The following is a 15,722-nucleotide window of genomic DNA, read 5'->3' as shown; positions in this document are numbered from 1 at the left end:
TGGGAGAAAGAAAAGAAAAATGGTTACACTGAGTGAAAAAAGTCCCTGGTGTGGACTGGGCAGATAGAGCATTTGAATGCAGGAAGATGAAATCTTTTGTGATTTTAGGTTGGCCTGTGGCTAGATTTACTCATCAATTGTGCACTCTCAGAGCCACTTGACTTTATCTACTATCAGCAATTTCGATCCCTTTATCCTCTCACACGTCCCCTATTTCAGAGGAAGAAAAGACCTGCTGTCTGTTGAAGTCATCCTTGCAGGCTGCCGTGTGGATCAAATCAATTCCACTTCTACTGCATCCTTGTAGTCTCTCTGTGTGCTTCTGTCTCATTCACTTCAATGCTCCATCTTTCCTACATTTGTCCATTTCCCTTGGTAAAATATGAAACCCCAGGCTTGCCTCTCAACTCACCCATATATTTGTTCTAGTATCATTTCTATTTCTAAATACTTCAATTTTGTGGCTCACATCCACAGTTTCTTTTCTCTTTCTGGTGCTAGAAATTTGAAGACTCCCTTTCCACTACTTTATTAAATCTACTCTTCTGTGGACACTTTAGATTTCTTCCTTCCAAATTTAATGAATTAAAAACATTTATTATCACCTTCCAACTTCCTGTTGGAACAAGTAGTCTTGACCTTGTGCTCTTCCTGAAGGCTTTTTCTCTTGGGTTTTCTTCTTTCTTTCATGATTACTTTCTTATCAGCTTTCCTCTCATCCTCAATTTGCAGATAACCTGGGGACAGCTTTCCATTTGTTTTTCTGCCTTTAGAGAAAAACCACATGAAAGCCAGACATTCAAAGAATAGCAAGGAGAGATAAGAAACCCTTCGTCAGCGATCAGCACAAAGAAATAGAGGAAAACAATAGAATGGGAAAGACTAGAGCTCTCTTCAAGAAAATTAGAGATACCAAGGGAACATTTCATGCTAAGATGGGCACAATAAAGGACAGAAATTGTATGGACTTAAAAGAAGCAGAAGATATTAAGAAGAGGTGGCAAGAATACAAAGAAGAACTGTACAAAAAAGATCTTCATGATCAAGATAATCACGATGGTGTGATCACTCACCTAGAGCCAGACATCCTGGAATGCAAAGCCCAGTGGGCCTTAGGAAGCATCACTACAAACAAAGCTAGTGGAGATGATGAAATTCGAGTTGAGCTATTTCAAATCCTGAAAGATGATGCTCTGAAAGAGCTGCATTCAATATGCCCGCAAATTTGGAAAACTCAGCAGTGACCACAGGACTGGAAAAGGTCAGTTTTGATGATTCCAATCCCAAAGAAAGGCAATGCCAAAGAATACTCAAACTACTGCACAATTGCACACATCTCACACACTAGCAAAGTAATGCTCAAAATTCTCCAAGCCAGGCTTCAGCATTACGTGAACCGTGAACTTCCAGATGTTCAAGCTGGATTTAGAAAAGGCAGAGGAACCAGAGATCAAATTGCCAACATCCATTGGATCATCAAAAAAGCAAGAGAATTCCAGAAAAATATCTACTTCTGCTTTATTGACTATGTCAAAGCCTTTGACTGTGTGGATCACAACAAACTGTGGAAAATTCTTAAAGAGATGGGAATACCAGACCATCTGACCTACCTCTTGAGAAATCTGTATGCAGGTCAAGAAGCAACAGTTAGAACTGGACTTGGAACAACAGACTAGTTCCAAATTGGGAAAGGAGTACATCAAGGCTGTATATTGTCCCCCTGCTTATTTAATTTATATGCAGAGTACATCATGAGAAACGCTGGGCTGGATGAAACACTAGCTGGAGATTACCGGGAGAAATATCAATAACCTCAGATATGCGGATGACACCACCCTTATGGCAGAAAGTGAAGAAGAACTGAAGAGCCTCTTGGTGAAAGTGAAAGAGGAGAGCGAAAAAGTTGGCTTAAAGCTCAATATTCAGAAAACTAAGATCATGGCATCCAGTCCCATCACTTCATGGGAAATAGATGAGGAAACAGTGGAAACAGTGGCTAACTTTATTTTTTTGGGCTCCAGATCACTGCAGATGGTGATTGCAGCCATGAAATTAAAAGTCGCTTACTCCTTGGAAGGAAAGTTATGACCAACCTAGACAGCATATTGAAAAGTAGAGACATGACTTTGCCAAAAAAAGATCCATCTAGTCAAGGCTATGGTTTTTCCAGTAGTCATGTATGGATGTGAGACTTGGACTATAAAGAAAGCTGAGTGCTGAAGAAGTGATGCTTTTGAACTTTGGTGTTGGAGAAGACTCTTGAGAGTCCCTTGGACTGCAAGGAGCTCCAACCAGTCCATCCTAAAGGAAATCAGTCCAGAATATTCATTGGAAGGACTGATGCTGAAGCTGAAATTGCAATACTTTGGCCACCTGATGCAAAGAGCTGACTTATTTGAAAAGACCTTGATGCTGGGAAAGATTGAGGGCAGGAGGAGAAGGGGACGACAGAGGATGAGATGGTTGGATGGCATCATCGACTCAATGGACATGGGTTTGGGTGGACTCCGGGAGTTGGTGATGGACAGGGAGGCCTGGTGTGCTGCAGTTTGTGGGGTCGCAAAGAGTCATACATGACTGAGCGACTGAACTGAACTGAGGTTTAGGGTGAGACCCAAGAATTTGCATTTCTGACAGATTCCCAGGTGGTCCTGATGCTGTAATCCACATTTCTAACGAGATCCTAAGGACCATTTTTTGAGAACCCATGTTTTACTTGTAATGGTCCATCCTCATCTTTTTAATGCCAGTCTTTATATTCTCTTTAGTTAATGTTAGGTCTGGTTTCAGTCTTACAGGAAAATGTTATTTTAATACTATGAAGGAAAGGAATATTGGGGACCATGTGGGAAGAAAAACCGTAGGGGTAGGAGTGGTAACATTTGGATTCCCTGGAGCTTTGTGACAACACCAGAGGCAACGCAAACAGAACTCTCAAGCTGGACTTTGAGTCCTGGTGCAATTTAGCATTGCTTTTATTGATTAGTGCATGTCTGCTCAGTCACTCAGTCATGTCTGACTCTTTGTGACCCCATGGACTATATAGCCCGCCAAACTCCTCTGTCCATGGAATTTTCCAGGCAAAAATACTGGAGTGGGTTGCCATTTCCTACTCCAGGGGATCTTCCCGATCTAGGGATTGAATTTGTGTCTCTTGGGTCTCCTGCATTGGCAGGCAGATTCTTTACTAGTGTGCCACCCGGGAAGCCCATTGATTAGTGAGGGGGCCACACTGACCCTGGCAAAAGCTGAGTCTGTTGTAGCCACGAGTTCTGGGAAACAAACTCACTCAGAAGGACAATGCAGGTAGTGGTGTGCAGTTTATTACACCGACGGGCCCAAGGCAGAGTCTTCTCTTAGCCAAGGACCCCGACCAGCATTTGTGAAAATCTTTTATACCTCAAGTGTACGTTTCCGAACCCACCACCCCAAATTCCTTGAGACTTACATAAACAAAGGAAGGGTAAATACAATCACAATAATCCCATCATTCATGTGTTATAAGACTAGATAAACAGTGGACATTTATCAATAGGCCTGTGGTCATATCCTGATAAATATAATGGAATTTATGACTTTGTTCTGTTACAGAGATAATTAGCATATTCTTTTAGGCAACGGAGAGTCCAAGTACAAGTCCTAAGGCTGTTTTATCTGGTGGGTCTGGTTTTCCATTGGCATGCCATTTCTATAGACACCGGGCACAAATTTCAGAGTCCATTGGGAGGGTGACCATGCGTGTAGCCTAATGTTCGCAGCCTGGCTTAAGATGGAGTCCAGCTCTGTCTGTTTCCTCCTTCAAGTCCAGCAGAAAAGATACGGGATTCAACCTTCTCCGGGACATCAACCACCTACCTGCTGCTGTCTGCTCGTATGTGTTGGGTAGTTAGAATAGGAAAAAGGAATCCAAAACGGCAGTGGCTAAAAGACAAAGAAGGGGAAAGCCCATGAAAATAGAACAAAGAAAGGTCCGAAGACCGAAATGAGGACCTCAGGAAAAACAGCCTTCCTGGCTAGCCCAATTTACATAGGATAGTCTAGGGGGAGGAGAAAAACATATAAAAAGAGGAGCCAAAATTCAGCAGGGTGAGGGCGAGAGCTTCTCTTCTCTTTGTGTCTTTGGGTCAGCCTGCCTTCACACCTTGAGGATGTATTTTCCTTTGCTTGTCAATAAAACTGAGCTATAACACTGGTCCACTCGTCGCTTCAAATTTTTCCTGCGCTGAGACAGGACCAAGGAAATTATATACTCCCCCACTATATGAAAGGAGAACCTCTTGCAGAAATAGGTCCAGACAAAAATCTGATGTGGACTGAACAACATTGATTTAGCTGTAAGATTCAGGTTTTTAGATTTTCTTAAGACAAAACAGAAGATATAGGAGGAAATTTTCATTTAAAACACAGATAAAAATCCAACTATATTTTGAATGTTCAATCTTTCCTTGCTATTCAATTAGGAACACTAACCACTGACGTTCCTTAACCCTAATAGCTTGTGTTTCTTCTAAAGTTTGTGGCTCTTTGAGCAATATAAAGGTAACTAATTTTTTACTACATCCCAGACACCGTATTAAACCCTTTTATTACTCAATATCTTATTAAATCCTAACTTCAACATTTTGATGTATGTATTGATATATATTCTCATTTTTTTATAGTCAAGAAAACCAAGGCCCTGGGAATAATTAAATTGTCAGTGTTACCTGGCTAATAAATGGTAGCACTGAAGCTCAACTCTGACTGTCTGACTCCATGCAGTTTAATCTCTGAGTTTAATGTGTGAAGTTTAATATATGTGAAGTTAAATATTCTCAACCTGAAAGTTGAGAGTTGCTTTATTTGGTGGGAATTTTTAGGACTTTAAGCCTGCGAGACAGCATCTCAAATAATTCTGAGAGAACTGCTCTGAGTTGGCGAGGGGAGGAGCCAGGTTATATAGAAGTTTTATGACAAAAAGAAGGTAGTCTGAACATCAAAAGCTTTTGTAAATTAAAGAAAACCACATAACTCAAGTTAAGGAATTTAGTGCTTTTCTACATATGGGAAGATGCAAGAGTTTGGGTTCACTGAAATCATTTCTTTGATATGCTCCTCAGTTATCCTGGGGCCAGTATCTTGTGTTTACATCCTGAGTTTCCTCTAGGCTTAATGTAGGGAGTGGCTGCAGTCTGATGGCTGCTAGATGAAAGGTATTCTTTTCTTCCTGAGTGCCCTCAGGGCTCACTAGCTCCTGTTGAGTGAGTGAGTGAGTGAGTGAAGTCGCTCAGTCGTGTCCGACTCTTTGCGACCCCATGGACTGTAGCCTACCAGGCTCCTCCGTCCATGGGATTCTCCAGGCAAGAATACTGGAGTGGGTTGCCATTTCCTTCTCCAGGGGATCTTCCCGACCCAGGGATCGAACCCGGGTCTCCTGCATTGGAGGCAGATGCTTTAACCTCTGAGCTACCAGGGAAGCTCCTGTTGGAGGGCTTTAATTGCCTGTGACCGTGACATCCTTGTTTACTGACATGGCAGGAAATATTCCATTTTTCATATACAACAAACTCAGGTTAGGTTAAGCTTACAATTAAACTTGAAATCCACTCCTTTTTTTCTAGGCATTTTAAAGATTCCTCTTTTGTATCAAAAACACCCCAAAACAAGATCATTAGGTGACAGAATGAGCCAGAGGAAAGGGTCCTATGAAAATAACTCCTGTTAGATTTGTCTCCAAACGTAACTCTTGTTTTTGACTCAAAAATGAAATGGGGAGTTTTCATCTTTAGACTCTTGGTTGGCATTTCCCAGACTTGTGCTCTTCTTTTAAGTCCTTTCTGATGTTTTTAATTAAGGCCAGAGCTCTCATGTATTTGCCTGATTACTCTGTAATATAGTTTATCCAAATGTTAAAGCCAGTACCCTCAGTCTGCAATAGTGTGAGTTGATGGTTTAGGGACAACATTTTCCCCAATGACAGTACCTTTCCTCAGACAATATTTTACACAATGCCCAGTGTATAAAAGGCATAATAGTGGTTCTACCTAGGTTGGGCCTCTGATTCACTAACTACTCTCTCTGACCTCCAGCTTTCCTTACATCTGGGTTACTGACTTCATATTCAACTTGTCAACCTTCCTGTTCTCAGCAGGCTTCCCTGGTGGCTCAGAGGATAAAGAATCTGCCTCAATGCAGGAGACCCAGGTTCAGTCCCTAAGTTGGGAAGATCCCCTGGGGAAGGGAATGGTTACCTACTCCAGTATTTTTGCCTGGAGAATTCCATGGACAGAGGAGCCTGGCAGGCTTCAGTCCGTGGGGTTCCAAAGAATCGAACATAACTGAATCACTAACACTGACTTTTTTTTTTTTTTTTTTTTTTTTTTACTATTTTCAGCATCACATTTACCTCATTTTTCAGAGCTACCTGTTGCAACAAACTCCTGAGCCTTTTGGAGTTCTACAGTTTAAATGAATTTGCCTCTTACTTTTCCCCAAGTTTCAGCATTCTTGGGTTGGCTAAGTCAGTTTCTACTAACTGTCTGCTTCTCAGAGCTTCCCTGGTGGCTCAGTGGTAAAGAATCCACCTGCAATGCAGGAGATGTGGGTTCTGATCCCTGGGTCAGGAAGATCCCCTAGAGAAGGAAATGCAACCCACTCTGATATTCTTGCCTGGAGAATCCCGAGGTCAGAGAACCTGGCAGGCTACAGTCCATGGGGTCGCAGAGTCAGATAGGACTTAGTGACTAAACAACAACAGTAATCTGCTTCTTAGCTTTTTATATATGTATGTACATATGTAAGTATTACAGTTGCTCTTCCTCTTTGTTGTAGATTGTGCCTTTAGTAACCCATTCATGGTCATTTTAGTAGAGTTTTGAGAGAGGTTTCTTTAAGCAGAAAGAAAGAAAGAAAGTGAAGTTGTGTCCGACTCTTTGCGACCCCATGGACTGTAGCATACCAGGTTCCTCCATCCATGGGATTTTCCAGGCAAGAGTACTGGAGTGGGTTGCCATTTCCTTCTCCAGGGGATCTTCCTGACCCAGGGATTGAGCCTGGGTCTCCTGCATCGCAGGTAGACGCTTTACCGTCTGAGCCACCAGGAAAGTTTCTTTAAGCAGAAGCCATCGATAACTCTTTAAATCTTGCCTCTCCACCTATTCCATCTGTTCCCTGCTTGTAGTTCCCTACTCATATATATATATATATATTTTTTTTTTTTTTCCTTTTTTTTTGAGTGGGGTTAAGGCTTGTATATTGTTTTGGGGGGTAGGTGAGGTTCTGTCTGAAATCAGAGTACCATTTTGCTCCCAAATCAGCTCTTTCAGATTCTGTGGTATGAAAATATACAAGATGCACCTTTCCCTTAGCTAATATTTACATCTTTTATAGCATAACTTTCCATGGATTTTGAATTGTTGGGCTAACACAGTTTATGTCTCTTTGCCACAGATCTTTTCTCAAATATTCCTAGAATAAAGTTTAAAGAAAGCAAGGTGTTAAGCCAGGGGTGAGGGTGGAGGATTGGGAAGGAAACTCTTTCAGCTATTAAAAAAAGTATTTTTCAGGTCAGCATGATTAGTTAACATTGACCTTATTTCTAAACTTAAGCTTATGAAATTTGAAACCTTGCAAGGTATTTTAGCATTTAGTTCTTGGACTTTAATTGTTGTCTTGAAATCTTAACTCAAAACTCTTCTCATTCGTGATGCCTTTTCTCACTGCTTGGACCCATCTCCTCCATTCCTTTCCCCTACTGCTACATGCATACATGTTCAGAGGTTATACCTTAGAATGTCTCATTTAACTATGCACTTTGGGAGGGGGAGTAGTTGGAGGTGACAGGTTGAGTCGTCACTGTCCTATGTGTTTCAGTCTCTCTCCTCAACAGTGTTAAGTCCTACAGAGGCAGATTGTTTTTTCCTACTTTTATGAACACATTGTGATGTTTACATAACAAAAAACTCTGAGTACAGGTTAATTTTCTTGAAGATATAGGGGATGGTTTCAGCCAACATTGCTACCCTGGGTGTGCTGATTTGGATACAACTCACACATTTATATCTTCAAGACCAGAATTCATCTGTTTCATGTATCCAGTGCCACAAGGTGTTCGTTTATGGGGGAATTATGGGATTGGAAGGGAACTTAGGGACATACAATCCAGTGGTCCTCAGATGTTTTCTTAGCCAGGGAGCACTGTCTTCAAAAATCTTTACGTAAGATGGATGAAGGATGGTGGTTAAGCTGTTCTTGTTACGCGGGATCTGGGGGAGAGACACAGACATGCCTTTGCCTCCACACCCTTACCATTCTCTCTGCCTCTCTAGAAGTGACCCAGTGTGTAACTGGAGAGCCAGAATCCACAAAGAATATTTGAAAACTCATGATATACTTCATATCCCTTATTTGTATGAGCTGAGACCCGTGAAGGAAAAGCAGCTTGTTCAAAGTCTCTTGGCTGTTAGCAAAGGCAGATTTAGAACTGGCTGATTATCTGACACCCCTCCTACCTTCTGTCCCTCTCTACTATGGTCTCTTAACAGAGGTGTAAATAAAAAGACTGTTAATCAAAATTGCACTGAGAGTTCCCTCCTTTTTTATGCCACACATCCAGACACCCTCTCCTGTCAGTTCGGTTGTTCAGTTGTGTCTGACTCTGTGACCCGATGGCCTACAGCATGACAGGCTTCCCTGTCCTTCACCAGGTGTCTGGATCATCCAGACACCCCCTCCTGTGGTGAGTCCCAACTGGAAGAGCCAGTTCAGCCAGCTGTCAAACCCACTGGCTTAGTCCTTTGGGGCAGATCACCTTCTGAAGTCATGTGAGAAGTCCTGGGCTTCATTCAGTCTTCCAGAAAGAGTTTCACTGAGTGTCTATTGAAACTTAATCATTTAACTTGGCCCAGTTTTATCTTCCAGCACCTGTTCAGATTTACCCACAACATCCTATTCTGGGAGATCTTCAGTAAGAGTACCACTGAGCAGGGGATGGTCTGGAGGGATTCAGGTACCAGGTGAGAAGGGGTAGGAAAATATTAAGATATGTGATTTCCTAGGTTTAAAAAAAAGAATCTGTAAACACCCCAATACATATATATATATATATATATACATTTGCAGTTGAATATACTAATATTTGGCTTCCCAGTGGGCTCAATGGGTAAAGAATCCACCTGCAATGCAAGAAACACATGTTCTGTCCTTGGGTCAGGAAGATCCCCTGGAGGAGGGCATGGCAACCCACTCCAGTATTCTTGCCTGGAAAATCTCATGGACAATAAGAACCTGGTGGGCTACAGTCCATGGGGTCACAAAGAGTCAGACATGACTGAAGCGACTGAGCACACACACACACACACACACACACACACACACACTCACATACTAATATTTCATCAGAATATCAGAGACCCCAAATTCTGATCAGATTAGGAATTTTAAAAGTAGATTCATAGAAAAGTCAGTAATTAGATTTTGTGAAGTGACTTAGACAAAGAGAAATACTGTATGATAGTTCCCATATGTGGAATCTAAAAAAATGATACAAATGAATTTATTTACAAAACAGTTACAGACTCACAGACTTAGAGAATAAATTTATGGTTACCAGTGGGGAAGGAAGGGCAGGGAGAAGGGATAGATTGGGAATTTGGGATTGACATGTACACACTGCTATATTTAAAATGGATAACCAACAAGAACCTACTCTATAGCACAGGGAACTCTGCTTAATATTATGTAACAACCTTGTTGGGAAAAGAATTTGAAAAAGAATAGATACATATATATGTAAAACGGAATCCCTTTGTGGTACAACTGACACTAACACAACATTGTTAATCAACTGTACTCCGATATAAAATGGAAAGTTTTTTTAAAAAAAGAAACTAACACCCTTTAGGACATAAAAGAAACCCATGCTGGACAACAGCTATGATTTAGATGTCATTCAGCTAAATTAATGAGCATATTTAGACTGTGTTACAGTCTGAAAGATACTTTTTAACATATCATCTCATTGAATTTTCATATCACCAAGAAGGGATTATTAGAACTACTTTATAGATGAGTAAACTGAGGCTGGGAGCAGGTAAACAACTGCCCAGAGTCATGCAATGCAAAGAGGTGATAGCAGGCCCTAAATTCAGGTTCTTTTGTCTCTGAATTTCCTATTCTTTTATGCCCTCTAAAAGGCAGAGAACTGGACAGGACAGACCATTGATCTGAGCCAGTTCAGTAGTTTTTATGTACAGTGATGCCTCATTAATCTCATATTACTGGGGAATGAGCTCTTCTACGTAAGTGAATATATCATGTAATGGAAGCTTTAAGCACTAAAGCTTAGCATAAAACTTAACCATTTTGAAGGGAATCTTTCTGACTTGGGTTAGATAGTTTTGTTCTGTCTGTCACTTCTGTGCCAGCCCTATTTTCTATGTCCCCATTATTGTCTGTCATATGTAGAAATGACCCTACCCAGGCTTGGGGCCAAGGAACGTGGGGAAAGGTATAAGTGGGTTGTTCCTACCTCTGAGGAAATTGGAACCTGTGTTTGGGGCTCCACTTGCTTATTGAAATATGGATAGATTTATGCCCCTAAGGGGAGAAGGCAATGGCAACCCACTCCAGTACTCTTGCCTGGAAAATCCCATGGATGGAGGAGCCCGGTAGGCTGCAGTCCATGCGGTCGCGCAGAGTTGGACATGACTGAGCGACTTCACTTTCACTTTTCCCTTTCATGCACTGGAGAAGGAAATGGCAACCCACTCCAGTGTTCTTGCCTGGAGAATCCCAGGGACGGTGGAGCCTGGTGGGCTGCCGTCTATGGGGTCGCACAGAGTCGGACACGACTAGAGAGACTTAGCAGCAGCAGCAGCAGCAGCAGGGAACTAAACTGCATGACTCTGCCAAATTAAGATAAAAATTTAAAAAAATTAAGCCCCCGAGTATCTTCATGATCACTAAACTGTCACTACCTAGTCTTACACCAACGCATGGCTGGAAAGCAGATGTTATTGAACTTTTTCATGAGTGTGTGCTCAGTTGACCACCAAAGACTGAATTGGGACTGCTGATTGTTATGTAGCAGAATTGGAGGCTTAACCCATCCTCCCCATGGCCATTTTTCCTAAGACAGAACTTTATATTTTTGAGCACTCTTTATATTTTTGAGCACCTTAATTAAAAACATTCATGCTCACCTGATGTCAAGCACAGACCCTAGAGTATTTTCAGTGCTCCTTGCCTTACCCCTTTGGACATGATCCCTTGGACTTTGGTGATGGCTCAAGTCATTTTGGGCTTCCCTGGTGGCTCAGATGGGAAAGAATCTGCCTGCAATGCAGGAAATCCAGGTTTGATCCCCAGGTAGTGAAGATTCCCTGGAGAAGGGTATGGCTACCTGCTCCAGTATTCTTACTGGGATAATCCCATGGAGAGAGATGCCTGATGGACTGTAGCCCATGGGGTTACAGTTGGACATGATTGAGTGACTGAGCATATGTTCCCTCTATATCCACTTTGTTGAGCTTTTTTTTTTATCATGAATGTGGAATTTTGTCAAAAGCTTTTTTTCTGAATCTTTTGAGAAGATCATATCATTTCTATTTTTCAGTTTGCTAATGTGATATGTAACAGTGATAGATTTGCAGCTATTGAATTATTCTTGCATTCCTGGGATCAATCCCACTTAATTATGGTATATGATCTTTTCAGTGTATTGTAGAATTCAGTCTGTCAATATTTGTTGAGGACTTTTGAATCTATGTTCATCAGAGACATTAACCTCTTCTGTAGTGCCTTTAGCTTTTTGTTAGTGTCTTTATCTGGTTTTGGTACCAGGAAAATGCTGGCTTCATAGAATGAGTTTTGCACCTTTCAATCCTCTTTTTGGTAATAGCTTGAGAAGGACTGGTATTAATTCTTAATTAAATATTTGGGAGAATTCACCTATGAAGCTATCTCATCCTGGGCTTTTGTTTGTTGGAAGTTTTTAAACTATTGGTTCAATTTCATTGTTAGAGAGCAATCTGTTCAGATTTTTTATTTCTTCCTGATTCAGTCTTGCAAGATGGTACTTTTCTAGGAATTTATCCATTTCTTCTTGGTTGTCGAATTTGTTGGCATGTAATTGTTCTAGAATGTCTTATAATCCTTTTTATTTCATTGGTATCATTTGTAATTTCTCTTGTTTCATTTCTAATTTTTATTATTTTGTCTATTCCTTCAAAGAACCAGCTCTTAGCTTCATTGATCTTTCGTTTTGTTTGTCTCTATCTCATTTATTTCCATTCTGATCTTTATTTTTGCTTCCTTCTATTAACTTTGCACCCTCCAGTGCTTCTATCCCCACAGAAATTCTACCAGATTGCTGTCCTTCTGACACACACTCTAAAATTAGTCAGTACATCTTCTCATACGACCCAGGTACTTTTTAAGCAGCTTCTTCTGCTCTGGGACTTGGGTAAGGTGAATTTGTGTGTGAACTCCTGAAGAACATTCTCAGTTTCCCACTGCCCTCCAGCTCTTCCAGATATAAGTTGTGCTGGTTTTCAAACCAGATGTTACGGCAGCTCATCTTCCTCATGCAAGTGTCCAGGCTGGGGAGCTGAATGTGGGGCTTGTACCCCTCACTCCTCAGTTGGGACTTCTGCAGTTACGATGTTCCTCCTGCTTTTGGGGTCACTGCACTGGAGGTGTGGGGTCTGAAGTGTGGGTGTGGGGTCTATTCATGTGTCTTGATGTGGCCTTTTCTTTATATCCGTAGTAGCAGAAAATCTATTCTGCTTCAGTTTGTTCTCAGAGACTGTTCTATATGTAGTTATAGTTTTGGGGCATCCATGGGAGGAGGTGAGCTCAGCATCTTCTTATTCTGTTGTCTTTATCTCAAACATCTTGACTTTACATTCTAAACTTTCCATCACATATTTTTTTTTCTGTTGAGTCTTTGATTTCAAATTTTATATTTTCAAATTTCAACAGTCCCAATTTGTTTTCTCTTTGTTAAAAATATGGCATCCTGTTCTTTTTCTGTGGAGGAATATCTTTTCTTACTTCTAAGGATACCAGTTACATACATTCAATGTTTTCTTCTCCTTTCACTCTTTTGATTTCCTCTGTTCTTTTGTTAGTTGATTTGGTGTTGGCTTTTCTTATTGGAGTCTTACTTCTAGGGTTTTTTATTTTTTGTCTGCTTATACTTGATAATATTGCATGCATGCGTGCTAAGTTGCTTCAGTCATGTCCAACCCTTTGTGATCCTACGGACCATAGCCTGCCAGGCTCCTTTGTCCATGGGATTCTCCAGGCAAGCATACTGGAGTGGGTTGACATTTCCTACTCCAGGGGATCTTCTCAACCAAGGGATCAAACCCACGGCTGTTATGTCTCCTGCATTGGCAGACAGGTCCTTTACCGCTAGCACCACCTGAAGCAAATTGGTTGCTTTTTTTCAGGGAGAGACAGTGCTTGTCAAATATGATGCAGGAAAATCCTGAAAGCAAGTGTAGTTTCTAAGTGTCAATATCACTTAGTATCTGTAAATACTGAATGTCAGTATTTAGAGCTCTTTTCTTTGAATGTATTCTGTTTCCCCAGATAGGAACTCTCCAGTTTCCTGCTTGGGTGGATGTTGGGAGGGGTGTCTCCCTGAGTTGCCAGTGTTCTTAGAGGTCAGAGAGATGAGAGCACCTAGACCTCATTCTTCTTTATGTGGACTTTCATTCATGCCCATGTTTTTTGATGTGTGCCTTTCCCTACCACCCACTTTGATCCTGGAGCAGGGCTGTCTCTAGATTTTTTTTTCTTTGTGAAATAAGCCTCTAGTTTCCTGCCAAGGTGGGAGAAGGAACTTGAGAATTTAACCACTTTCTTAACAGACTTTAAATGAATCCTCCTGTTTTCAGCTCGGTTCCTTTGGCCCCTTGTTTTAATGCCTTTGATTTCTGAGTCTTTCCAGGGATCCGAGGGCTGACCTGGCTGGCTTCTTATTTCCCTTCTGGAGGCCCTTGCTGTTCCACTTTATCAGCTCTGATCATTTCATTTGATGCTTTCTCGCCTGCAAATATTGGCTGACATTTCTTTTTCACTGTGGATCCTTTCCCCTCTTTCCTTTTGGAGATCACATTACACACATTTTAAGTAGGATATTAGGAAGGAGCAGAGATAAACACATGTGCTCAATCTACCACATTTAACCATCTTAATGAGAGCTAACAGAAAGAAAAAATGAAAGTATCTCAATCAGGTCTGACTCTTTGTGACCCCATGGACATAGTCCATGGAATTCTCCAGGACAGAATACTGGAGCGGGTAGCCATTCCCTTCTCCAGGAGATCTTCCCAACCCAGGGACTGAACCCAGGTCTCCCTCAGAGACCGACCTCTCTTCTCCCAGAGTCTTTACCAGCTGAGGCACTTGAGAGCTTATAGAGTACACTTTAATTTTCCTTGCTGTCTTTGCTACACAGAAGGGTATAAATTGCAGTGTGTGAGACAGCCTTTGGAGAAAATGTGTATGGTCATTTGTACCTGTACTAAGTGTTCCTTGACCACTATTCTTAAAAAAAAAAATTGTATTTGTCTTTTGTAAGTATTGCTTTCATAAATTAATTAAATCAACATTATTGTGCATATTCTATGTGCTTGACGCTAGGTATAAGGAATGAGCCAGATAACGTCCTGCTCTCTTGAAGTTTTCTGTTTTCTTCTTTGGGCTTTCACGTATTACGTTACCAAATCAGGTCCAGATGCTCACTGCTCAAAAATCTACACTCACAAATGTTTGTAGAAAGGAAAGTTCCTTTTAATCAGAACGTCAGCAACCTGGGGAGACGGTGGACTCAGAGTCCTCCCAAGACCGTCTCCGAAGCTTGTGCTCAGCCATAAAAGATTTTAAAGGGAAAAAGGGAAGTAATCTCAGTTATTCATGGAGACAGGAGGTCAGAGTCCTCAGCATTCGCCATGGTGTGCAGCCTTGTCGGCTTCTTGTGATTTTTCTTTAGGTGCTCTCTTGGTCACATAGTTTGTTTGCAAGATGGGAAGCTGGGGAAGAGATCTGGTCATCTGCTAATTACTTAGTCTTCATTTCTACTTCTTTGATCTATGGGAAAGAACTAACAGATTAGGCAAGATATTGTGTGATCAAAAGATTTTAAAGTTGTGCTGGGGCTGGAAATGAGTAGAGCATCAGGGTGCCTTGTCTAAAGTTAGCAACAAGACAAGAGACCTCCTGTAGAGAGCTCTTTACTGCCAAATGCTGCTTACAATTTTTGTCAGTATTCTTGCCTGTTTCTTGTAACTTTTCCCTTCTAATGTGTTGTGAGCTTGGCAAATAGGGCAATCGAGTAGTAGGCTAGTATATGAAGGAAGAATAAGTTGATTCTGAGCATGGCCTACAAGGTTCTGGAAGGTATACAAAGTGTAAACTTTGTAACGTCAACTTATGGGTCCTTTCTTTTCTGTTCTTTTCCCTTCTTCCCTTCCTTCTTCCTTTCCTCCTTTCTCCCTACTTTGGATTCATCGTTATATTTTTAATAGTTAAAATAGACAGAAAAAGGGCCTCTGAGTATAAATATTGTTCAGGATCAAAGCATTTTAAAGCTGGAAGATACCTTTGAAGGCATACCATAGAATCTTTTCATTTCATAGTTACAGTAGTTCATGCCTGGGGAGGTAAAAAGAATTGCTCAAGGTCACACAGTTAGTGATTGCCTGAAGCCAAGGCTGGAACCAGATCCCTGCAGA

At 41.3% G+C, this 15,722-nt stretch overlaps 1 long non-coding RNA gene and 1 other non-coding gene across 2 annotated transcripts in view; one reads left to right on the top strand and one right to left on the bottom strand.

The window, feature by feature from the left end:
• LOC145547405 (uncharacterized) overlaps positions 1-15,722 on the top strand; it is an 84,677-nt gene that overhangs the window by 55,499 nt on the left and 13,456 nt on the right. Inside the window, exon 4 of the long non-coding RNA XR_014083812.1 lies at positions 8,886-8,993. This is a non-coding gene — a long non-coding RNA (uncharacterized LOC145547405). The remainder of the gene's footprint in view (positions 1-8,885; positions 8,994-15,722) is intronic.
• Positions 5,384-5,455, bottom strand: TRNAW-CCA (transfer RNA tryptophan (anticodon CCA)). Its single transcript has one exon. It is a non-coding gene; the product is annotated as a tRNA-Trp (tRNA).

This window comes from Giraffa tippelskirchi, chromosome 4 (genome assembly GCF_054371585.1).
Source record: "Giraffa tippelskirchi isolate mGirTip1 chromosome 4, T2T-mGirTip1v1.2.pri, whole genome shotgun sequence".
Classification (NCBI taxonomy): domain Eukaryota; kingdom Metazoa; phylum Chordata; class Mammalia; order Artiodactyla; family Giraffidae; genus Giraffa; species Giraffa tippelskirchi.
The sequence above is the reverse complement of the archived record's forward strand: the minus strand, read 5'-3'. Positions and strand labels throughout refer to the sequence as shown.